We start from the raw sequence: 25,053 nt of genomic DNA, 5'->3' as shown, positions 1-25,053 counted from the left end.
TCGTGTTACATTTTTTTTTTTTTTAATTTTTTTTTTCAACGTTTTTTATTTATTTTTGGGACAGAGAGAGACAGAGCATGAACGGGGGAGGGGCAGAGAGAGAGGGAGACACAGAACCGGAAACAGGCTCCAGGCTCCGAGCCATCAGCCCAGAGCCTGACGCGGGGCTCGAACTCACGGACTGCGAGATCGTGACCTGGCTGAAGTCGGACGCTTAACCGACTGCGCCACCCAGGCGCCCCTCGTGTTACATTTTTAACAAGGAAGAACTTGTTATGGTCTCCGAGGCTTAAGTAAGTTGCTTCTTTGAAGTTCACAAATCAGAAAAATATTTTTAAAGCTATGGTTCACACGCTAGGAAGGAGGTTAAGGGTTCCAGGTAGGATAACGTATGTGGCCTCTCTCAGCATTGAACACATCACAGTATTGCTACTTCCCACACCTATGCCAGATAAATAAGTTTTCGAGTCTGAAAGGAAGGATAAAGTCAATATACCCCCGTTTATTCCAAAGCCACACCAGAAATTTATGGTGCTGAAATTCCCAGGGCTTTCAATTTACCCATCGGAACATCTGAAATAAATTTCAGCTTTCACCACACAAGAAGTTATTCTGGTCATATACGACCAGCGATCATAAAACTTAAACTCACACCTTTGTGCTGGAATAGGCAATAGGAATTTTGTTCGCAGGTTTCTGTTATTCTAACACACATTTTGTTCTGTTTTTTTTTTAATCTCTAAAAACTGCTCTTATTTCCCCTCGAGTACCTTTAAATAAATTTTTGCTGGCAACATCCTGCCTTTGGAGAGTCCCTAGTATTTTTTTTAAGGAAATGTGCGTGTGCACAAGTGTGGTCAGCAAACTTTGCCATTTTACAGAATCCCATACCTGTCACATCCGAAGAAAACAGGTATTATATTTTTTTAATGTTTATTTATTTCTGAGACAGAGAGAGACAGAGCATGAGCAGGGGAGGGGCAGAGAGAGAGGGAGACATAGAATACGAAGCGGGCTCCAGGCTCCGAGCTGTCAGCACAGAGCCCGACGCGGGGCTCGAACTCACAGACTGTGCGATCATGACCTGAGCCAAAGTCAGGTGCCCCAAGAAAACAGGTATTATAAATTATGGATCATTTGCAAGAAGCAGCACCAAATTACCTCCCAGGCTTGTTTCTAAAGTTGGAGTGAATTCAGGACAAACTGGCCATTGATGAATGATTTATAAAGTCCTCCTGAATTTGTCAGCATGGCCCGTGAATAAGGATTTGTTAGGTCACATAAATTAAATCGTAGTGAAATAGATTGTTTCTCGAGGAAAAATTAAAACGCATGAGATCTGGTAACTGTAAGTCTAAATTTGAAATCCCTCCTCTGTGGATACTTTATTTCAAATTGTGAATGATGTGTTTAAGGTCTCATGCCAAGAAGTGCCCCAAACCCCAAGTTGACAGGGCTTCTGGAAATGTCTAGCACCAATTTCGGGACCGGGAAGATCTGGAAAGGGGAGAGAGACAAGGCATCTCTATGTGATATTTATATGTATTTATAATAATATAATATAATATAATACACAATATAATATATGTCATATATTATAAATCAATATGCATTAAATAATATATAATTATATAAAGATGCTCATATCATTAGTCATCAGGGAAATGCAAATCAAAACCACGATGAGATACTACCTTCCACTTCCTACATATATCTACTATTATATCTAATATGTATAAAATGTATATATCTAATACATAATCTATATATCAGTATGCATTTTTATAATGTATATAATTATGTAATAATTTACAGAATATATAAATAGTTATATTTACATATATAATAGATATATATTGGAAGTGGTGTCTTCCAATATATTATATATTATATATCATATATCATGTATTGCATATTGAATATTACATATAATTACATATTATTCTACATGTGTTATATTACAGGCCAATATGTAACATGTTACACTGTATATAATAATTCCTAAAGTCGCCATGAATGTTGCTCTCTTACTTTCACATTTGTAATAGAACACCATAAAGGAACTTCAGGGTTCAGGAAAGCAACGAGGAGGTAAGAACCCCCGCTTTCCAAAGAGACGTGTGAGGCCACCGTGGTGACAATGGTGTCCACACGTCTCGAGGACACGGACTGAAGGTCCCAGAGGCCACCTGCTAGAGGGGGTTTCTTTGGAGCGTGTCAGAGTGTTGTGACCCTTGCTGTTTCCTTTTCCTTCAGCTGGTTGTCAGGTGGATTTTGTCTTAATTTGCAGTCCTTTAACCCAACCCTGAGACAATGAATGAAATACCAGTAGTTTATGTCGGAAGTGTCCCAGGAAACTGGTGGAGTGGGGCATGGGACAGAAAAGGGAAAGGAGCCGATAATGGATACCCTGATAGGGGTGTCTGGGTGGCTCAGTGGTTAAGCACCTGGCCTTGACTCAGGTCACTCATGGTTTGCGAGTTCGAGGTCATCTCAAGGTTTGCGAGCTCGAGGTCGTCTCAAGGTTTGCGGGCTCGAGGTCGTCTCAAGGTTTGCGGGCTCGAGGTCGTCTCAAGGTTTGCGGGCTCGAGGTCGTCTCAAGGTTTGCGGGCTCGAGGTCGTCTCAAGGTTTGCGGGCTCGAGGTCGTCTCAAGGTTTGCGGGCTCGAGGTCGTCTCAAGGTTTGCGGGCTCGAGGTCGTCTCAAGGTTTGCGGGCTCGAGGTCGTCTCAAGGTTTGCGGGCTCGAGGTCGTCTCAAGGTTTGCGGGCTCGAGGTCGTCTCAAGGTTTGCGGGCTCGAGGTCGTCTCAAGGTTTGCGGGCTCGAGGTCGTCTCAAGGTTTGCGGGCTCGAGGTCGTCTCAAGGTTTGCGGGCTCGAGGTCGTCTCAAGGTTTGCGGGCTCGAGGTCGTCTCAAGGTTTGCGGGCTCGAGGTCGTCTCAAGGTTTGCGGGCTCGAGGTCGTCTCAAGGTTTGCGGGCTCGAGGTCGTCTCAAGGTTTGCAAGTTTGAGCCCCGCGTCAGGCTCTGTGCTGACAGCTCGGAGCCTGGAGCCTGCTTCGGATTCTGTGCCTCCCTCTCTCTGCCTCTCCCCTGCTCCTGCTCTGTCTCTCTCTCAAAAATAAACGTTAAAAAAAATTTTAGAAAAGGATGCTATGATAATTTTTTTAAATAAAAATCAAATAAACATATTATGAAATCCACTCTTCTAAAGTGTATAATTCAATGTTTTTAGTATATTCATAAGGCTATGCAACCTTCACGACTGTGTAATTCCAGAACATTCCATCACCCCAAAAAGAGACCTCATCCCCATTGGCATCCTCTCCCGTCCTCCCTGCCGCTTCTGGAAACCTCTACTTGGCTTTCCGTCCCTATGGATTTGCCTTTTCTGTTCATTTCATCAAAGTGGAGCCGTATCGCATACGGATTTTCGTGACTGGCATCTTTCACTTAACATAATGCTTTCAAGTCTCCTCCGTGTTATATGAGTCCCTAATTCATTTTTATGGCCAAACGGAGTCCATTGTTGGGATACAATCTTCTGTTTATTCATCAGCTGATGGCCATCTGGTCGTTTCTGCTTCCTGGTAATTATGAGTTATGCTGCCATACCCACTTGCTCCATTGTTTCTGTGGACGTATAGTCCTAATGATCTAGGATAAATACCTAGGAGTGAGATCTCTGGACAATATGCTAACTGTACGTTTCAGTGTTGGAGGCACGGCCGATTTCATTTTCCAAAGTGGCTGCCCCTTTTTAGATTCCCACCGCCAATTATCCCATATGTTCACTGACATTTCTTATTGCCCGCCTCCTTTATTATCACCGTCCTGATGGGTGGAAGGTGGTATCTCATTGTGGCTTTGATTTACGCTTCCCTGGTGACTAATGATATTGAGCATCTTTTCATGTACTTATTGGCTGTTTGTAGATGTTCTTGAGAGCCCTGCCTATTCAAATCCCACATGCCTATTCAGAACCCGAATGCGGTTCTCTTAGGGTGCATTTTTAATTTAGCTCTGTCATATTCTAATCAGAAAATATCTGAACCCCTAGAATCTTGGTCTTTCTCCTAGCAAAGCTATTGATTTGAGAATGGATTCCATACAAAGTATTGAAGGTAGGAATCGAGTACCGGTATTTTGAAATCATACTCAAAAAAGAGTATCGTTAACTAACCATGTCTCCAATTTGGATTTGTATGGTCAGAAAATATATGTGTAAGTACGTATACATATTAATAACACAAATACATAATATAAAATTACATCTGATATAATTATATTAGCAATAGTTGGTTGAGAAAGTATTCCTTTTTACTTTGGGGTCAAGTGTTAGGGGCCAAATGTAAAGTTCGGACCTCTTTTCAGGAAAATGAATGGTGTTCTGGGTATTCACGCTCAGTATTTAATCTAGCCATTTACTTGGCCCTTGTAGCCAGACATGGGCAGGAAAGGTTGGCCGATTTCATCTTTCGAGAGGCCAGCAGAAGCATCTTCTTAAATACAAAGTACCAGGTGACAAAACTCTCAATGTGAATAATCAGATCTTATCATTAATCTCAGCGACATCAATGCCTCATCCATTTCGCACGAGGCCACATTTTAACCTCACGAACAGCTGCCCGGATTTTGTTTGGGGCAACACGGGGGATTTTTCTCCCGTTAGACATCCGTGTATATACATCTGAGACCAACTGCTTGGGTATCTGCCAATCTGAACCGTTCTGGAAATCTGTCTCTCGCTTCCTTAAAAAGAGAGAAGTAATAACTCAACCAAGAGCCGACATACAGTCTAATTAAGAGCCTAACCTGCCAGGATGATGCAGGGGATGTACCAGTACGACGTGGCAGCCGGTGTTTTTCTCAGCTTCCTGCTTGCAGAAAGGAGCCCATTTTTTTGATTCTCCTCTGTCAGAGTAATGCAGATGAACTCCACTCCGGCTGGATTGGAACCAAATGTGTGGAGATCGAAGTCCATGAACAAGCAAGGGCTTCATGGTGGGGAACCTCGAAGCCATCCCTACGTCCTTGGACAAAAGCAAAACTAAGTAACTTCGGCTCTCTCTGCTTTTATTTTGTCACATCCGGCCCTTGGCCAAATGCTCCCAACACTTAGGTATTAATTCCCTGATCGCAAGAGGGCCGCCATAATTCTGCCTGCCATGCGAGAGGCCTTATGAGGCGGGATGAGAGGAGAGGACGTGTTTTATGGCCAGTATTACACTGTTGGAGTCGGAGATCTATACGTGCTACTCAGGAATTTAAAGCTTTTTTCAGCGCTGATGGATTATCTCACCACCTCCAGCGTTAAATCCTTTGCCACTTAAAATGAAATACTGGCTCTCGCCGGAAATTTGCTTTTGTTAGCTTTTAAAACTCTTATCTCTCCCTGTCACCACCCTATCGAGAGCCCTGGTTGGAAAATCTGACTTCCAGAGCTAACGCAGTGCCCCTGCCTGATCGCCAGGCTCCGCAGCTTTGTAGACTGGGTGATGACTCCATACTTGTTTGGGTTTCTGGAATCATCAGGCATTCTTTAATGAATGTGCATGCCGGGGCCTCCTCTGTTTTCCTGCTTGACCATCCCTTGGATACTGTCATTATTTAAAGAGTTCAGGGCGATGCATCTCACATTCTAATTTCAGCCTGAGGGGGAGAAGGGTGTGTCTGCTCCTTTAAAACTCTGACCCAGAAGATGCACGCATTGTTTTCCACAGGAGCCCGAATTTAGTCACAACACCACATAGAGTTGCAAGGGAGGCAGGAAGTGCAGTGTTGACTCTGCACGGGGGGCCAAAATTGGGGGGTTTTTCATGAGAAAAAGGTTAAGGAGGCACGTATGTTGTGGCAACGAGCAGCCTACACAACTATGTGCCAGGATGCAGAGCGTAGCTGAATGAAATAAACCACGATTCCTATTGTTTTGTTAATGTCATTCTTACCTGATCCTGGAAGGGTATTCTCTGATTTTTTTTTTTTAAATTTTTTTCAACGTTTTTTATTTATTTTTGGGACAGAGAGAGACAGAGCATGAACAGGGGAGGGGCAGAGAGAGAGGGAGACACAGAATCGGAAACAGGCTCCAGGCTCCGAGCCATCAGCCCAGAGCCTGACGCGGGGCTCGAACTCACGGACCGCGAGATCGTGACCTGGCTGAAGTCGGACGCTTAACCGACTGTGCCACCCAGGCGCCCCTGTATTCTCTGATTTTAAACAGCTAGGAAACCCTCCTCAAATCACCCACCAAGAGCAAAGATCGCTTACATCTGCTATGTATGTACCAAAGTGCATTTCACTGCATAGGAAGTTCCCATATGAAATTCACTTTGGTATATATACACATATACACACCGAGAAAGCTACTAATTTCTAGACTGTTTCTTTCCGACGTGGCCAGGGGGTGGCAGAGATTAAAGAGTTTTCCAGATCATGGTTAATACAAGTCAGGAAGCTTCTACATGAATTAGTAGGATACAAAATTTCAGAACAACCCCTTCCGCTTTACTTTTCTACGCTTTCAACAGCAGCCCTCTGCCATTCAAGAAATGATAGCATCTAGGGAGTCAGCAGAGGACTATCCAACCTCATGATTAGGAACGCTTTATCAAGCCTGGGAATTGCAAGAATGCATAAAACCAAACAGGGCAGATGGTACATAAGAGAAGAAATGCGCCAGATGTGTGCTCCTGGAACTTATATTTAGATATAAGACTCTTGCATCAATTTTCCCATCTTAAAAAGAGACACCCCCCCCCCCAAATCCCTCTCTTGTCAATGTTTCTTTGCTCCTTTACAATAGTCCTTTTCTCCTCTGAGCATAAATGCAGAATTTAATTTCTGCGCCAAATTCAAATTTATTTCTATTATTTAGTAATATCCACGGGATGAAAAAAAAAAGATATTTTTAAAGACTATTTAACATCCTGTAAGTGTGGAAATAAATGACTACATGGGAATTACTTCTTGGACAAATACTGGGAACCGCATTTAAAATTTCTAAAAAGTAACTTCTTTGCTTAATCTTGTTGTGGTTTATCAGATTAATCATTTCGATAGGCTGCTGGTTTCTTAAAAGGAGACAATCAAATAATTTTCGGCTTAGGGTTGGATCCACAGTTCAGCTTTGCAATTAGTTATCCAGGAGCAGGACTTTCAAACATGAACAAGAATGCAGTTGCATTGAGAATGTTACTGTTAGGGTTATCAACGGGTGTAGAAGTATGTCCTTCACTGACTTTTCAAAATATGCATATTTGGGAATATCAGCCATAATATATGTGCAACAGGCTGTGTCAATGCCATCATGGTCTGCAGAACAGGAGAAAATTCAGTGTGAATGCCCTTGCTGGTCGGTCCCGTGACCACAAGAGGGTGACTCACTTAAGCCCCATTGTGGCTTGGGGGTGTTTGGATCAGGGGGCAAAGGCAGGGGAGTCTTGCTGGCCCCGGAGGATCTGGGGGAGGCAGGTTCATGCGGGGGTTCTAGAAGCCGCGAGGGCTCAGCCAGGCCACTGCGGGGATCTGCTGAGACAGGGGTGCGGATGGGCGTGGCTGTGCGCAGGGTCGTGGGGTGTTGGCTCATACACCCACCTGGAAAATTTCAGCTGCTCAAACACGTCCTACCTTATGGGGATGGGGAGATGCTCATTCCTGCTGTTTACAGCTGTGTAGACAGAGCCAGTGCGTGGTGTTCAGGTTTTTAAAAAAATTTTATAATGTTTATTTATTTTTGAGAGATAGGGAGAGACAGAGGTGAGCAGGGCGGGGTGGGGGGGCAGAGAGAGAGGGAGACACAGAACCCGAAGCAGGCTCCAGGCTCCGTGCTGTCAGCACAGAGCCTGACGCGGGGCTCGAACCCACGAACTGCGAGATCATGACCTGAGCTGAAGTTGGACGCTCAACCAACTGAGCCACCCAGGCACCGCCCCCCCCCCTTTTTTTTAAATTTTGAAATGATTTCTGCAAACACCAGCTCAGGTCCTTCCATATCTCTGCAAGAGGAGGAGTTACCGGATGGTGGGACACCTCCTCTCCTTTCGTAATCACCCTGCGTTTTCCACTCACCCAAGTTCCTGTGAACTTGCTCCATTAGCTGCTGTCTGCCTCATCCCGCGCCACTTAGAAACTTAGAAATTTCATGTCCATTTTTCAAGAAGAATTCTGATGATGATGATAGCTCAGGGCCCGGCAGGAGAAAATTGCACAATCCCGCAATGTGAAATCATAATCCGTCCTTGCTCATAATTTTCCCCAAGTGATCTATTTAGATATACATTTTTCCCCCTTAGGGAAAAAAAAAAAAAAAGGAATGCATTCGTTATTTTGCTTATTGGTTTTCTGGTGGGTCATGCTTACGTTTCTGACTAAAACTTTCTCTGATGAAGACAACGAAGGAGACGGAGGCAGGAAAGCGAGTGGCATAAATGTTGGTGCATCACCGTTCTGTGGAAAAGCTGCCAGAAAGGAAGAAGAGTGACGACATCGGGTCAAGCTCAGCTGGTGGACATTGCAGCCACCTGCCTACCCGTCTGTAGAGGAAGTGATTTGGTGAAACCGTTTCTTTGAAAAAAAAAAACAAAAAAACAATGTGGAAACTCCAGCTGTTTGAGCTTTATAACCAATGTCCCTTACCTCCAAACTGGGCCAGCCAGGGTCACTGTGTCAGGGCGAGTGGTCGCCTGGAAGTGGTCAGTTTTCAGGGTCCAAAGGTGTCCCACTGAGACCATCGGAAACAGCAACGCTTGCTCAGATGTGGATGACCCACTGTGCTAATGGATTATTGATTTCCATCCGGGGGACTTATTTATAAGGTGCCGCTTTGGCCTGTGACTAATGACAGCACGTCTTGTAAAGCGGAAGCTGGGCGGGGCAGACCCACAGGAATCCAATGGTTGAAAACAGCCTTGGGGGGCGGGGGGGGGGGGGGGGTGGGGGAGCGGCGAGAGTCAGCTTACGGGTGACAGCGGTTGTGGCCAGCCCAGAGTCGTCTGCGGAATTCGCAGTTATCACATCATCGGTGGAGAAACAGAGAAACCACCTCTGATTTTTTCTGTATTGGTGATATCATTCTCAAAAATGTCGGTTTCAAACGCCCTGAGTTTAGTAACTGAGGGTGCCTATTGGGAAAATTCACTGACATATAAATATCCTTTCCCCTGGCTGGTAGGACTTTATTGATTTTCCTTTTCTTTTCTAATTTGCACTTTCTAGGCAGTTTTTTTTTTCCTAAATCAATGCATATTGTTGTATTAAATATTTTGTTTGCTTTCGTTTTCTGTTCGTTCATTCATTTTGAGGGAGAGACAGAGGGAGAGAGAGGACCCCAGGCAGGCTCCATGCTGTCAGTGCAGAGCCGGATGTGTGGTTCCAACTCACGAACCCTGAGATCAAGATCTGAGCCAAAATCAAGAGTCGGTCGCTTAATGGACTGAGACACCCAAGTGCCCTGATATGTTAAATATATGTAAAATAAAACAAGCAAACGTGGTTTTCGAAGGAAGGACGGGGGGTCCCCAATTTGCAAGGGGGTAACCAGCCTGTCTCTACGCACTGATGTGTTCAGACGTCTAACATCTTGCTTATTGGATGGGAGGCTGGTGGAAGGAGCAGTGGTGTCCCTGACTGTGGCTTCTTCTCGTCAACGTCTACGCCCCTCACACCAGCTCGTGCCTCCCCTGACCTCACATGTTCTTTTGTTCCCTGAACAGTCTCAGACTCATGGAGCATTGCTGAGTGATCACAACTGAGGCAGAAACATCTGAATGAGTGCCCTATAATTTCCTGCGGTCTCTCTCAGAGATTCAGCTATAACCATGACCGAAATAAGTTCACGTGGGTGAGTCCCACACCGCGTCTGAGACCTCTGTGAGAAACAGCTAACATTTTTGCAGAGTGAGTGCCACCATGCTGTATGGATTTTTCACATTATGCTAAGGGTATATTTGGCTGAATTGTCAAATTTATAATTGTGGTCATCTTTGCAACTCACAACAAACCACCCCAAATCGCTTTCAATGACCGTCCGTGGGGAGATGGTTTGTCAGGGAATGATCAGATTTAACCTGGAAAACTCAACAGAAGTGATAACGAGGTTATAAATCATGTCTGTTGGGTTGTTTGTGTGTCTTGAAAGGAAACATCCTCTTTCTGCCTAAAAGCGACTCGGACATTTTTTATTTGCTCAGGGAATCTTGAAGTCGTTCTGTCTACAATTCAAAACCAAAGTTCATTTGAAAAAGCCTTGGGAGGGGCGCCTGGGTGGCGCAGTCGGTTAAGCGGCCGACTTCAGCCAGGTCACGATCTCGCGGTCCGTGAGTTCGAGCCCCGCGTCGGGCTCTGTGCTGACAGCTCGGAGCCTGGAGCCTGTTTCGGATTCTGTGTCTCCCTCTCTCTCTGCCCCTCCCCCGTTCATGCTTTGTCTCTCTCTGTCCCAAAAAAAAAAAAAAAAAAAAAAAAACGTTGAAAAAAAAAATTTAAAAAAAAAAAAAAAGAAAAAGCCTTGGGGTCCACGGGCGGCTCAGTCGGTTAAATGTCCACCTTTGGCTCAGGTCATGATCTCGCGGTCCGTGGGTTCGAGCCCCGCGTGGGGCTCTGCGCCGACAGCTCAGAGCCTGGTGCCTGCTTCGGATTCTGTGTTTCTCTCTCTCTCCGCCCGTCCTCTGCTTCCCCCAACTCTCAAAAATAAATGAACATTAAAAAGGTTTTTTTAAAGTCTTATCATTCCACTCTCCCAAATCTCTCTTTGGATGCTATCGACCAAAGGCTTGTGCCCCACAAATTCGTATGTTGAAGCCCTATTTCCCAAGGGGATGGTCTGAGGAGGTGGGGTCGTTGAGGAGGGTGGAGACTCAGACCCCAGGGAGCTCCCTCACCCCCTCTGCCTCGTGAGGACACCGGGAGAGGAGAGCACACGTGAACCAGGAAGTGGCCTAGACAGACACCGAATCTGTGGGCACCTGACCTTGGGCTTTCAGCCTCTAGAACCGTGAGAACTAAGTCTGTGTTGTCTGTAAGCCCTTTGATCGATGCCGTTCTGTCAGAACAATCCAGACAAGCTAAGACAGGTGCTAATGGATGGATGTGGCTGTAAGGTTGATCACACTTAATGTGGACAAAAAGCTCAAGTTTTTTGGGGTGAGATGTGCCCAGAAAGGGAGCTCCTATGAAATGCAGGCTTAGATTAAGAAAGCAGCTAATTTCCACCTGCACTGTTTATCTCTGAGGGCAAAGAGTGACTTCGGGTAATTTTTTTTTTAACCTTAATTAGTGCTCATTAATAAGCCCTTTTGATAGTTAGCTCTCCCACACAACCCTTCTTCCTCTCTCCACACCCTGTCGGGAACTTACCCGTGTTTAAAATTACCCAAAACTATTATCTCCTGTGGCCAACACCCAGCAGGCATTCTGGTCTTCTCCCACTTGACCAACCTGACGATGTTACGCTAACCACGTTCCCAACCCAGGGGATCAGTCATGACTAGTCTAATACAGTTACTATAATCCTGTTGCCCTCCCAGAGATTGGCCTTGGGTCGCATGGGACTCGTTTCTGGACAATGGCACATACGAAGTCAGAACTGGTGAGCTCTGGGGAAGAATGCTCTTCCTGATTAAAAAAAAAAAAAAAAAGATCTACAAGGAAATCTTTTTCATCCATCTGATATTCTGTACTGCTTGGTGTGAGGTCTGTGAGAATGTGACGGCTGGCTCTCAGGCAACCCTTTTGGGACGGTGAGGTATCATGCATGAGGGGGAAGACAGAAAGTTGACTATATTAGAAAGAAAGAACGGGAGAAGCCTATGTTCCTGATAACACCTTATAGCCACCACGAACCCTGTGATAGCCACTGCTGGACATTTCATTACATCATGACATCGGTGATGAATGCCTTCGTATTGTGAGCCACTCTAATTAGATTTCTGTCCTTTACAGCCAGACTTTTATTTTCCAGTCTATTAATAAATTGATTGCATTGACTAACCTTCAAAAGTTAAGACAACTTTGCATTCCTGAAATAAACATCAGTTGATGATGATGAATTATCATGTATGCATATTGTTGGATTAGATTTGCTAAATTCGGTTAGAGCTTTTCATCTATTTTCTTGAAAACTCTTAGTTTATAACTCTTGTTTTTATGCTGTGCGTGGCAGGTTTTGGTATCAGGATACCGCCTCCCTTGTTCCATGAGTTGCAAAGGAAATCTTCTCTTCGATCTTCTAGAAGAGGTCAAATAGAATGGCTATCATTTCTTTTTTTTTTTAATATTTGATAGAATTCGCCGGAATTCTGAGGCCTGGACTTGACTTGTGGGAAGGTCTCCAGTATGTATCCAGTTTCTTCATTAAACAAAGGGAGAGTTAGTGGCTGTGATTTTTTCTGACGGTGCTTTGGTAGTTGGTGTTTCCAGGAACTTATTTCAACTAAGTTGTTGAACATACAGGTTTGTGGGTCTCTGTCACACTTCCTTCTTATCCCCTTGCTTTGTGGAACCTGCTGTGAACTCAGCGCTCTTCTCGCTCACACAGGAAACGTGTGTCTTCCCTCGTTTTCTTCCACATCCGACTAAGGACTTTCCATTTTCTTTATCCTCCCAAAGAGCCAGCTTTTGTTTCATTGATTTCTTCCTCTGTTTGCTTTTCCTTCATGAGTCTACGGCTTCCTCTTCTGATCTTTGTTATTTATTCTCTTCTGCTTGCTTTGGGTTCCATTTTATCCCGCCTCCTCTTTTTTTATCTGTGTGTTTTTTAAGGCGAAAGCTGAGCTCGTTAATTTACGAACTTTCTTCTTGTCTTTTTTTTAAAAACTTTTTAATGTTTTTTACTTTATTTTTGAAGGAGAGAGAGAGACACAGCATGAGCGGGGGAGGGGCACAGAGAGAGGGAGACACAGAATCTGAAACAGGCTCCAGGCTCTGAGCTGTCAGCACAGAGCCCGACGTGGGGCTCGAACCCACGAACCGTGAGATCATGACCCGAGCTGAAGTCGGACGCTCGCCACCCAGGCACCCCAACTTACTTCTTTTCTAATACAGGCGTCATCACAACAGACGTTTCCCGAATTTACGATCTTCACAATGTCAAACGGATTTCAACATCTCACTTTTCATTTCTATTCAGCTGAAAATTCTTTCTACTTTCTGGTTTGAGCTATTATTTAGAATCGTGGTATGCAATTTCCAAGTATCGGGGAATTTTTCATAGACCTTTCTAAATCTTGTTGATTTCTAATTCGTTGCCATTTTGCTCAGAGAATATAATTCGTATAATTTCAATCCTTTTAAATTACTTGAAATTTTCCCTATGACCCTGAGGATGGTCTATATTGGTAAATGTTCAGTGAGTCCGTGAAAAGAACATGTTTTTGGGACACCTGGGTGGCTCAGTCGGTTAAGCATCCAACTTCAGCTCAGTTCATGATCTCATGGTTTGTGAGTTCAAGCCCCGCAGTGGGCTCTGTGCTGATAGCTCAGAGCCTGGAGTCTGCTTTGGATTCTGTGTCTCCCTCTCTCTGCCCCTCTCCTGCTTATGCTTTCTCTCTCTTTCTCTCTCTCTCTCTCTCTCTCTCTCTCAAAAATAAACATTAACAAAATTTAAAAAAGAAAAGAAAAGACAAGAATCTGTTTACTACTTGTGTCTGTCATCAGAAGAGAGTTACCGAAGCTTCTCTGTGTCTCTTTCTCTCTCTCTTTTCCTTTTCTCTGACTCCATTTCACAGATAGCTCTAGACAACACCAAAAAGACCAGAGTTCTGTACTACGGTTTTGCAGCAGGAGCAAACCCACAATGGTGTCTTGCAGTAAAAGTGCAGACTCCTGAGCCTCCCACGTCCCCAGACTCACTGCTGTTCCATAAAGCCTTCCGGATGTTCCAAGGTGTCTCCTTTATCCTAATTTTCTTTCTAATTTACCATAATGTAGAGTCAAAATAAAGACTCCATTATTTATCATTACATTCCTGAGCACTTTTGTTTCTTGTTCTTAATTATGAAAACTAATGAGTAGGACATTTTATAGTCCCCTAAGCATATACAATTATTTAATTTGATTTTTACTTATGAGGTCTAGAATTATTCTCTTCATGGTTAATTGTCCACAGTACCAAAAAAAAAAAAAAGTTTCCCACATCATTACTAAGTTACAAAAATCTCATTTATTAGTAATCATTTATATTAATGATAATTACCAAATTGAATATGCCAGCTCTAACCAGTTTTATGTCAGGCTTTAGTAAGTCCGCTGCTTCCCAGAACCAGGGACACGGTAGAGATACATCGAGTGAACTAAATCTTATCTACTCTCCTTCACTGACATTGGTTCTTAGGAACCTTCTTTTAGGCTCTGCACGCTGAGATTTGTAAATATTATATGGTTGTAAGGAGAGGGCTGTCAACGAATGGTGTGACCTTGCACCAGCTCGTGCCCTCCCTCCGAAACGTCTCACCCCTTGTGCTGTGCCCAGTGGAAACTACCACTTTGGGAATCCTGTATCACATGCACCGATATTTAGAGTGGGTACACCTTCCTGTTGTCAAAGGACCCGGATCTGTGGTTTTCCCAACTTCCTGTGACCACTTCTATCCTTGACGAAAGAACGTAACGTCAAAGTCGAGGGTGTCCCTGTCCCACAATTCTGGTGGAGTCGGGACTTGCTGGAGAGCAGAGTCGTGCCCAAAGCACCGGTGTCTTCTCTGCACGGTCAGAGCGCTGGCCTTCCCAACAGTGTTTCAAGGAGCGTGGTGAATCATTCCTTTGTTTCTGTCTGTTCTTTCTCCAAGAATATTCGCATTCAACCCTCAGATTGGGGAAAAAAAAAAAAAAAAAAAAGCCTTTCTAAGAACCAGACATCAGCAGGGGCGCCTGGATGGCTCAGTCGGTTAAGTGTCTGACTTCGGTTCACGTCATGATCTCACGTTTTGTGAGTTTGAGCCCCGCGTCGGGCTCTGTGCTGACAGCTCGGAGCCTGGAGCCTGTTTCCGATTCTGTGTCTCCCTCTCTCTCTGCCCCTCCCCCGTTCATGCTCTGTCTCTCTCTGTCTCAAAAATAAATAAACGTTAAAAAAAAAAAAATTTTTTTTAAAAAAAATTAAAAATTAAAAAAAAAAAAAAAGAGTCAGCAGAATTCCTAAATACATAAAGACAAAAAAGATGAACACTTTCCACAAAAGTTCTGGCTCTCCCAAATTCAAATGGCCCCTGGTATGGGGTGGGCAGTCCGCATGATGGCAGGTGCAGGCTGGATTAATACTGACTTTTCCATGTACTCCCCCTCCTTACAGGTTCCCCCTCTACTGAGCCAGGCCCTGTATCTCCTGTTGTCAGGTTTGATCTCCAGTGAGATCCCAGGTACCCCTGAGACGGGGAGGAGGTGGTCGGGGGCCTGGGTTTCCTCTCTGATTCTCTCTCTGTGGCCGCCGTGACCTGACCGTGATGTAGAAGAGAGCTGCCTGGCCCGCCGGACTTACAGGAGAGCTAAAACCTCACTGTTTGGGGCCACGAAGACTCCAGAATTTACCGCTTGCAGCCAGTGACATTAATTACTCCAGTAAAGAGGGCCTCTTCCCCACGACTTTTCACAAGCCCGTTGTCTTAGGCCGTCTGGGCTATCATCACAAAGTGCCATAAAGCAGGCAGCTAATAAACAAGAGAAATTTATTGCCTATGTTTCTGGAGGTCGGAAAGTCCAAGAGCAAGGTGCCGGCAGTCTGGTGGGGGCCCCTTCCTCATTGATGGTTGTTTTCTTGCTGTCTCCTCACGAGGCAAGGGGGCTTTCTCGGGACCTCCACCTGCCTCCCGCACGATCTAATCGCTCCCCAAAGGCCCCATCTCCCAAGGTCACTTGAAGGGCTAGGATGTCCACATGAATTTGGGAGGGAGACAGATGCACCCAGGCTAGAGCGCTCCTGGTAGCCAGTGTAGACGTGATAACCCCCAGTGGGGGCTGCGATAGGAGTTCCCATCCAGCAGCCAGCCGTGTCCAGGAGAGAGGAGGAAAGCCCCCAGTCCCTGGAGTAGCAGCCCATTGTCAGAACAGCGGATCTCCCAGCTCCGAGGGCCCAGCACTCCTGGGGAAGGGATGGGGAATCACGTCGGCCCGGGAGAGGCAGATTTAATCAATCATTACTCATAAGTACGATAAAATAGCAGAGACTTCAGAACGGCTGTCTTCTGATTCTCTCATTTCAGACATATATCCAGTGGCTTGCAAACTGACAGGGACTGTCCCAATCGCGAATGGTCAGTGTTAATGAGACAAAAGTCCTGTTCCCTGAGGGCCTTGTGGCACGAGGGGCTGAGCAACGGTGACTACCCGAGAAGTGCTAGGAGGGGACCATGCGGGCGGAGCGGGGCTGCCTAGGTGCCGGGGACACGGCGTAGAAACAGCCAGCACAGCAGAGGGGCACAGATCAGCTTCCAGGAGATCACCACACCGGTACGTCTGACCAGAGGGCAATGTCAGGTTAAAGGAAGCAGATGTAACACTGATAATCCACAAAAGCACAGAATATAGAAGAATTTTAATAGAATTCAACAAAACCACCCTCTTCCCCACCCCAGCCACTTTCTGCCCTACAGATCAACACCTAGGAACGTCTCTTAAATCCTGTGCTTCCTGGCAGTTGGTGCCAATGCCCACGTTTCTGTCCCTTTTAAACAACACGGACTCTCCTGGGAAAGACTCTCGGGACAAGCTACTGGCATAGCAATCCCAGAAAGAGACAGGCAGCATCTGGAATCCCCGTACCCCCCAGCGTGATGATTCCAGCAGCCGTGAACATTTGTGGAACGCACAGATACGAACTGTAGCCACCGTGGCCTAGAAAACCCAGCCAGGGTTTTCAGAGCACTTTTCATAGGAAACGAGACGAGAGAAAGAAACACTCCAGGGCCACCTCTTTGTCTTAATGGAAGGGTAATTTCATGATACTGTCTTCAGCGGTGATATTAACATTTCACGAAAGGACGGTGTGGATCCCGCTGACTCTTTAATACCAAATACAGGTAACCAGAGGCAAAACGGGCACATACGATTATTTCTTAGAGGAGCCTCCCTCTTTTTCTCTCTGTCTTCCATTTAACAGTCACGACCATGTTAAGGAACACAAGGCTGTTGTGGAGAGAAAAAGAAATCTGCCTGTTTTCTTGGTCATAGGACATTTAGCGAGTTGGGTGTGATCAGAAGGTCTAGGGGTAAGAGAAAAAAATGAAAACCAAATAATTTCTTAAAAGTTTATTGTTTATTTTGAGAGAGACAGAGAGCGAGTATGAGTTAGGGAGAGACAGAGAGAGATGGAGGGAGAGAGAATTCTAAGCAGGCTCTGAGCTGTCAGCGCAAGCCCGACCCAGGGCTCGATCCCAGGAACCATGAGATCATAACCTGAGCCAAAACCAAGAGTTGGACATTCAACTGATGAGGCATCCAGGTGCCCCCCAAATCCAGTAAGTTTTGAAAATAAGGAAAAAAGTGTTCAGTGATTAAAGTACAGGAGTTTTCCTGGTCTGTGCAAAGAGGAGAGTCTACACCTGTTACCTGCCCAGAACTCTAGCCTGTGACTAGAGCGGGGCCACTAGCCAGAAATTCCATTCTCGGTGTTCACACCAAGCCTGGCCACCCATGGTTGGTTTTGCAAACATAGACTCAGTGCACCTACAGATTTGGCCTCTGCCCCAGAAAACACACACACACACACACACACACACACACACAATGTTTTTCTCTTTTTATATTTTATTTGCTCTTATACTCTTTGTTTTAAAACAGTAGAGCTTTTTTTTTTTTTTACATTTTTTCCAGTTTATTTATTTTGAGCGAGACAGAGAGAGTGTGAGCGGGGGAGAGGCAGAGAGAGAGGGAGAACGTCAAGCAGGCTCTCCACTGTCAGTGCAGAGCCTGATGCCGGGCTTGAACTCACGCAACTGTGAGATCAGGACCTGAACCGAAACCAAGAGTCAGACACTCAACCAACTGAGCCACCCTGGCGCCCTTTTTTGCTCCCTTATACCAATCTTTGGGTTCAGAAAAGGGAAGCTGGTTTTAATCACCTCTGTTCATAAACGACTAAGATCTTACTATTACAATTTAGATGAGAAAAAAGCATTTTTAAAATGAATAATACATTTACTTATAATGGGGGAAACATTGTGTTTTTCCCCTATCACTGTATTGCCTTTTTAAAAATCGTAAATAGGGATTCAATTTTAATTAGAGAAGAGAAGGAAGAAAATGTGTAGACCAGCAGCAAATGGCTCCTTTCTGCCGTGGGTCTCTGGAGGAACACACAGCAACTAATTCACTATTCCAGGCAGCAGACCTTTCTGCTGACTTACAGAAGCAGAAACGTGATTTGTCTGCACTGGAGCTGCTGGTGATGCTACTTCTTACTTAGCTGCAAATAAGCTGGTGAAGGTTTTGTGCCTCACCTGGCATTTGAGAATAATTGCAGTCCTTGAAATCTAGCTTTTATTTTAGCTCTCTCGAGAGACTGTAGGGTCTTGGGTACGCAGCAGGTGTATCTGGAGGGTCAGGGGAAGGGGGTTGGGCGGGCGATGGGGAGCTGTTCTTGGTCCTGAATGCTGCTTTCTCTGTGGGTTCCACCATGAGCCCCAGTCATAGTTGGAAACGTTTTTCCTAGACTCAGATGATATTGGGATCCACTGGTAATTCCATTTTATTTCTGTTGATTGATTGGTTGATTGATTGATCATTTAGTTGGGAGCCATATGGAAGCTTTTCTTGGGTGTGATGTGAGGAATGGATCTAAGTATAGCTCTTCCTTCAAGTAACTATTCACTTACCACAACACCATTTATTATAAAGACACATTTTGCCCCGATGTTTTGACATATGATGTGAACCGTGTACCAGGTAACGATACACATTAAGTGTGTTCTGGGCTTCTGATTCCATTCATTGATCTCACTGTTCATACACCATCTCTCATGGCTCCCTTTTTTTTTTTAACATTTATTCATTTTTGAGAGTGAGAGAGACAGAGCATGAATGGGGGAGGGGCAGAGAGAGAGGGAGACACAGAATCGGAAGCAGGCTCCAGGCTCTGAGCTGTCAGCACAGAGCCCCACGTGGGGCTCGAGCTCACGAACCGTGAGATCATGACCTGAGCTGAAGTCCGACACTTAACTGACTGAGCCACCCAGATGCCCCATGATGGCTCCTTTTAAAACAAACAAACAAACAAACAAACAAACAAACAGAAAAAACCACCACAAGAAAATCACCTGATATGTCTAATCCCCTCTTCAGTCTTATAGTATTTCCCTGACTATTCTTGTGTGTTGATTTTCTACATAAAATTCAGGGTCAGTTTGTCACTGCAAGAAAAATTCATAAATATTGTTACTGGGATCACATTAGACTAGAGAATTAAAATACTGCGGATGTCATGGCATCTTATCCAGAACAAGAGAGAACATATCTGTTCAAGTGGCTTTGCCTTTAGGGGTGTTTTATAGTTTCCTGTATTTTGACTTTGAACATTTCTGCTTGTGTTTATCCTTAAATATGTCTCTACCTTGTTACTATTATAATCGAGATTCATGGATTCATCTATCTCCTACCTAGTTATTATATGTTTATATAAGTGTTATTGATTTTTGCATTAATTTCATGTTGCTCTCTTGCTGGGTCCTTCTAGAATTTGAGTTAATTCATCACTGTCTCACTCGGTCTATGATTAGGTCCTCTGCAAAAGGAGATATTTGTAATATTTTCTTCCCTATATTTATGCCCTTGACCATTTCCATTAGTCTCACTGCCTTGACTAGTGTCTCAGGAACATTGTTAAATACAAGGGAAATGGTGGACATTCTTGTCTTGTTCCTGATCTCAGTGGAAAACCTTCTTGGATTCCCTCATTCTGCGAATTATTGGCTTTCATGCTGAGGTATAGATCCACCATTTTTGTGTGCCCCACATTTTATTTTTTTTTAATTTTTAAAAACTTTTACTTATTTATTTTGAGGCAGAGAGAGAGAGAGAGAGAGCGTGCAAATGGGGGAGGGGCAGAGAGAGAGGGAGAGAGAACCCCAAGCAGGCTCTGCATGACCTGCACAGAACCCGATGCAGAGCTCGAACCCATGAACTGTGAGATCATGACCTAAGCCGAAGTTGGACGCCCAACTAACTAAGCCACTCAGGCACCCCTTTCCCACGTTTTATATTAGGGTTGTATGTTGAATTGTGTCGATGTCTTGTTGAGCATCTGTGGAGATCAGCACTCTTCTGTTTGCCTCCCCACACACCACCCAGAAGAAGAGAGCAAGGCAGTCCCCTGAAGAAGAAGCTTATGGGTCAGGTGAGGTGGGAGTCTCCAGATCAGAGAGCTCCGAAGGGCAGAAGTGGCCTCCGGACCATCTCATGCTGAGGAACTTCCTGTCAAAGTGTCGTCCAAATAAAACTCGTCTGTGCCTGTGCCGTCTTGGGACCATGTTTCCTTGCTCAGCCCAGAAATCCTTCAGCCCCTGCCCCCCACTCCCCATCTCTTCCCTTCTGTCTCTTTTATGCTCTTGAAATGGTTGAGAGGCTTTAAGAATTATTGAACAAGTCTCCAGATATTTCTTTGCGAATTTGCACGTTGGTCCGTTGCCTTATTTTAGAAATCGTGACTTTCGCTCAACACTTCCTGCTTCACACACGTTGGGCATCTTCTACGAAGAATGACACGTCTACGAAGCAAGGGTACTTACTTGCTGGGATTAATACCTAATCCACGGATGAGGTCTTACCCTGTGATCTCACTTAATCCTCCCCAAAGGAAATCTATTAACACGTGCTCAGGTGATAGAGGCTGAGTATGATACAGAAAGGGGTAACCCTTGAGGCAGGCTGGAATCCTGGGGGGCACTCTACCATGTCTCGTTGACAACTAAGGATTTGACATTTACCTTTAAAAAAGGAGTGGTTTGGGTGTTCCGATATCTGCTCATAGTCTTTTGTTTTATTTCTTTCTTTGTTGTGTCTTGGGGACTTTCGTCCTCTGTGGGCAATAATTATGATGGAGAACACTTATATATGTAACAAAAACCGTGAGCTGCGTACTTTAGAGGCATTTCAAGAGATTTTCAAAAGCCGTTTTCTCCAGGGGTTTTCCACTTGCGTTCTGAACTTAGAAATCTGCACCTGTTCAAGCTATGACCCATCACTGTGCAAGTGTAAGAAATGCAGTGGAGGAAAAGAAACAGGTAAAACGTGTCTGTGCCCGAAAGGACTTTTACGCTAACGGGGAGCCAGGTGTTCATCTTAGAGGCTTTTATTCCGGTCACTTGTCTAAAGTGGCTCGATGATGCCTGTGGAGGAGTCAGTGTGGCTGGGGGTGGCGGGGAGACAGTGAAGACGAGGATGATGGGAGGGGGGACAAGAGTGGGGCCACACCAGGAGGCCTGGTCGATTGCGTAGAGGTGTTTGAATGTTAGCGTAGCAGAAGGCGGGGAATCTGCAGAGGACTTGATGCAGGGAGGGATACCACCTGGATGTTTTAAGTAGATCGCTGGGCTGCTCTGTGGAGGGCAGGTGGTAAGCTAGATCTCGGGGAGCAGGTGGGTGTATCGATAGCCTTGGAAGACAGGTACAAGGTACAGGTACAGGTACAAGGAAGACTTGGAGATACGGCCTAAATTCGAGTCAAGTCGCGTGCTGGTTTTTAATCTCTGCCTCCCACACCCCTTCGTTGGCTGCTGACAGTGGGAAACAGCTGTGAGGGATGTGAATTTTAATCGCTCAAGTCCCAATAAGACAGACTAATCGGCGCTGTAGGAGGGAAGATTGGGTCCCCAGGTAGAAGGGACAGCAGGATTCATGTCGGTCTCGAAGCCTGGGACATGACTGCCAGGCAAATCAGTCTCTGAGATATGAAAGAGATACCTGGAAGCTAACCTCTGGAGCTGTGAATCTGTGCTCGGTTACTAGGCTCACGACAAGACCTCAGGAGAAAAGACAGATTCATGTAGCTCAGGGAAAACGCCTGGTTCCTAGCTGCCTTTCCGCTGCCCAAATAAGGGGCGGTCTCCAAAAAGGACATTCAAAGGACCTAAAGTAAGCCCTGGTTCCACACCCCCTGCATCTTCCGTCACACACAAGTGTACGAGGGGTTCTGGAAATGGGATCGACCACGGTCGGTGGCGTTAAACCTCAGCGACACGCTCTAACGCCCAGAGATATCTCGGCACAGAAGAAAGGCTCAAGAGAGAAAGCCGTGTAAGCTACTTGTGCAAATGAGCCCCAAAGATCCACACGCCTTGCCAAAAGTCTGCAACTTACAACAGTGCTCAGTCACTTAGGACTACCTGGCCCCAGCCCGCAATCTGGGTCGATTTTCTAGTGTCAGAAGGAGAGGATTGTTTCCCTTTGAACGTGAGCCCCTTGGAGGGTGGCTTTCAGCGAGTAAAGTCTACACATGACAGTCAGGCTACGCTATTGACATGTGGCTGGCGTTGCACATTTCCGTCTTCTCTCCACGTTCTCTGCAAACATTCCTCTATACGTGGCGGGCCCTGGTTTTAGAGTTTTGCAAGCTGTTAGCAGAAGAACCTGGAATTCTAACAGGCGCACAGATGGTCATCTTGGGACTGAAGGTATTAGAGTAATTGGGTCTTGCATTGTTCATGGGGGACATGGGCATTTACTCATGCAGGGTACGTCTGTGGGTTGTTGGCAAGTTTGCATCTGGAAATGGAGAGTTAGAACAAAGCATGGGTGGGCAATGCTTTGTTGGGATGGGCAATCTCCTTCATCCCTCCTGGGGAATCATCCACGGGGGGCCATTCGGATGTCTGACGTGAGAACACACGGAGATCTCGTTGCATGGAGGTCTTGAATCGGGTGAGCTCCGAGAAGATCCTGAAGGAGAAGCGAGTGCTCCCACTTGGTGCTAAGCCAAGGGGTCTCCCCCTGAGCAAAAACCAAGTGAGTGGGGACCTGGAGATATATCTGAAAATAAAGTGAGAGTTTGGAATCTGATTCAGAAAAAACAGCCCGTTTAGACAAATTAACAGGTTTTAGTTGTGTCTGCCGAGTGTTGTGACCCTATGAATAGGTAAGATTTTCCCTGTTTACACTGGGATCACTTAGTAATAAAGCAGTAGCTGATGCTGCACAATTTAGACTGTTTCCTTTTTTTAATTTTCTTTTGTTTCAGAGAGGGAGAGGGCACAAGCAGGGGAGGGTGCAGAGGTAGAAAGCGAGAGACAGAGACAGAGACAGAGAATCTTAAGCAAGTTCCATGCTCAGCATGGAGCCCGACACGGGGCTCGATCCCATGACCCTGGGATCATGACCTGAGCCGAAATCAAGAGTCGGACACTCAGCTGACCGAGCCACCCAGGCACCCTGGTGCAGACTATTTTCATACAACATTCTCTCCTTTTCTGCTCCAACTTAGCCGATCTTCAATTTCTTCAAAGACCTGAAATGCCATGATCTCCCAAATTAGGAGAAGACTTTTCCCTTTTTAAATTCCTGTTTCATTATGTTCAGTAGAGCCTTCAAAAGTGAACTGCTTTTTTCTGACTCACCCCCAACCACCTCCTGCCGCCCGACACCTTCCCCACCACCTTCTTCCTCCTGGAAGCCCCGAACAGGGAACAAGTGTTCTCGTGTCACCCAATCCCTTCTGCTACCGAGCACCATCATTTCAGAACCACACGGCTTACACCCCATTGCTCTCATTTAGGTCTTAGAATAACCCAGTAATCGTTGCTGATATTGTTTCTATTTCACCGATGTGGGACCCGAGGCCGAGAGAAGTCAGGACCTTGCTCGCGGTCGTTCTTACAGGTTGTAAAGATCCATCGAAGTCCTAACCCTTAGTACCTGTGAATGTCACCTTCTTTGGAAAAGGTCTTTGTAGGTGTAATTGGGTTCAGATGAGGTAATGAAGGTAGGACTTAATCTAATATGACTAGTGTCTTTATAAGAAGAGGGAATTTGGGGGCACCTGGGTGGCTCAGTCGGTTAAGCGTCCAACTCTTGCTTTTGGCTCAGGTCATGATCTCACAGTTTGTGAGTTCAAGCACCACGTTGGGCTCTGTGCTGAGAGCATGGATCCTGCTTGGGATTCTCTGTCTCTCTCCCTCTCTCTCCGTTCCTCCTCTGCTCTCTCTCTTTCTCTCTCTCAAAATAAATAAATAAACTTAAAAAAAAAGAAGAGGGAATTTGGACACGGGTCAGAGATGCACAGATAGAAGACAATGTGGAGACCCACTGAGGGAAGATGGCCCCATGATGACAAAGGCAGAGACAGTAGTAATGCGGTCACAAGCCAAGGAATTCCCAGGGCCCCCCGAAACCAAAGAGGCAGGGCAGGACCTTCCCCCGGAGCCTTCGGAAGGAACATAGATCTGCTTGCAGACTTCCAGCCTCTCGATCTGTGAGAGAATACATTTTTGCTGTCTGAAGTCCTCTGGTATTTGGGGGACACCTCAGTGGTTCATTCAATTGAGTGTCTAAATCTTGATATCAGCCCAGGTCATGATCTCACGGTCCATGAGTCTGAACCCCTGCATCAGGCTCTGTGCTGACAGCATGGAGCCTTCTTGGGATTCTCTCTCTTCCTCTCTCTCTACCCCTCCCTTGCTCTCTCTCTGAGAATAAATAAACATTAAAAAAAAATAAATAAAGTCCCCTGGTGTTTGAAACTTTGGTACAGCAGCTTAGGGAATTAATCTAGTCATAAAACTAGTAAGTGATGGGGCAGTAAATGACACACAGATCTCCCTGACCCCGCAGCCTGTACGTCATTCCCTGAGCCTTCCTGTTGAAGACCCTCCCATCAAGACTGCCCACACGCCTTCACTTTGACAGCTGGGTGTGGGGCTCTCAAGACAAGTAACTTGTCTGAGAGACTGGTTGAGAAAAGAGTAACAGATCCAGAAAACACTGATTGAACAACACATCCGTTCTGTCAATACCTACATAGAATTTTTGCAAGTAAATCAAAGTAACTTTGCAATTTTCAGCGACCGGCGATCTTTTGGCCTATGCCAAGAGAAATCAGTCTAAATAAAGCGTTTCCTTAAACCAAGAACTGTTCCAAAAGCCCTTGGT

This window comes from Neofelis nebulosa, chromosome 11 (genome assembly GCF_028018385.1).
Source record: "Neofelis nebulosa isolate mNeoNeb1 chromosome 11, mNeoNeb1.pri, whole genome shotgun sequence".
NCBI classification, from domain to species: Eukaryota; Metazoa; Chordata; class Mammalia; order Carnivora; family Felidae; genus Neofelis; species Neofelis nebulosa.
The sequence above is the reverse complement of the archived record's forward strand: the minus strand, read 5'-3'. Positions refer to the sequence as shown.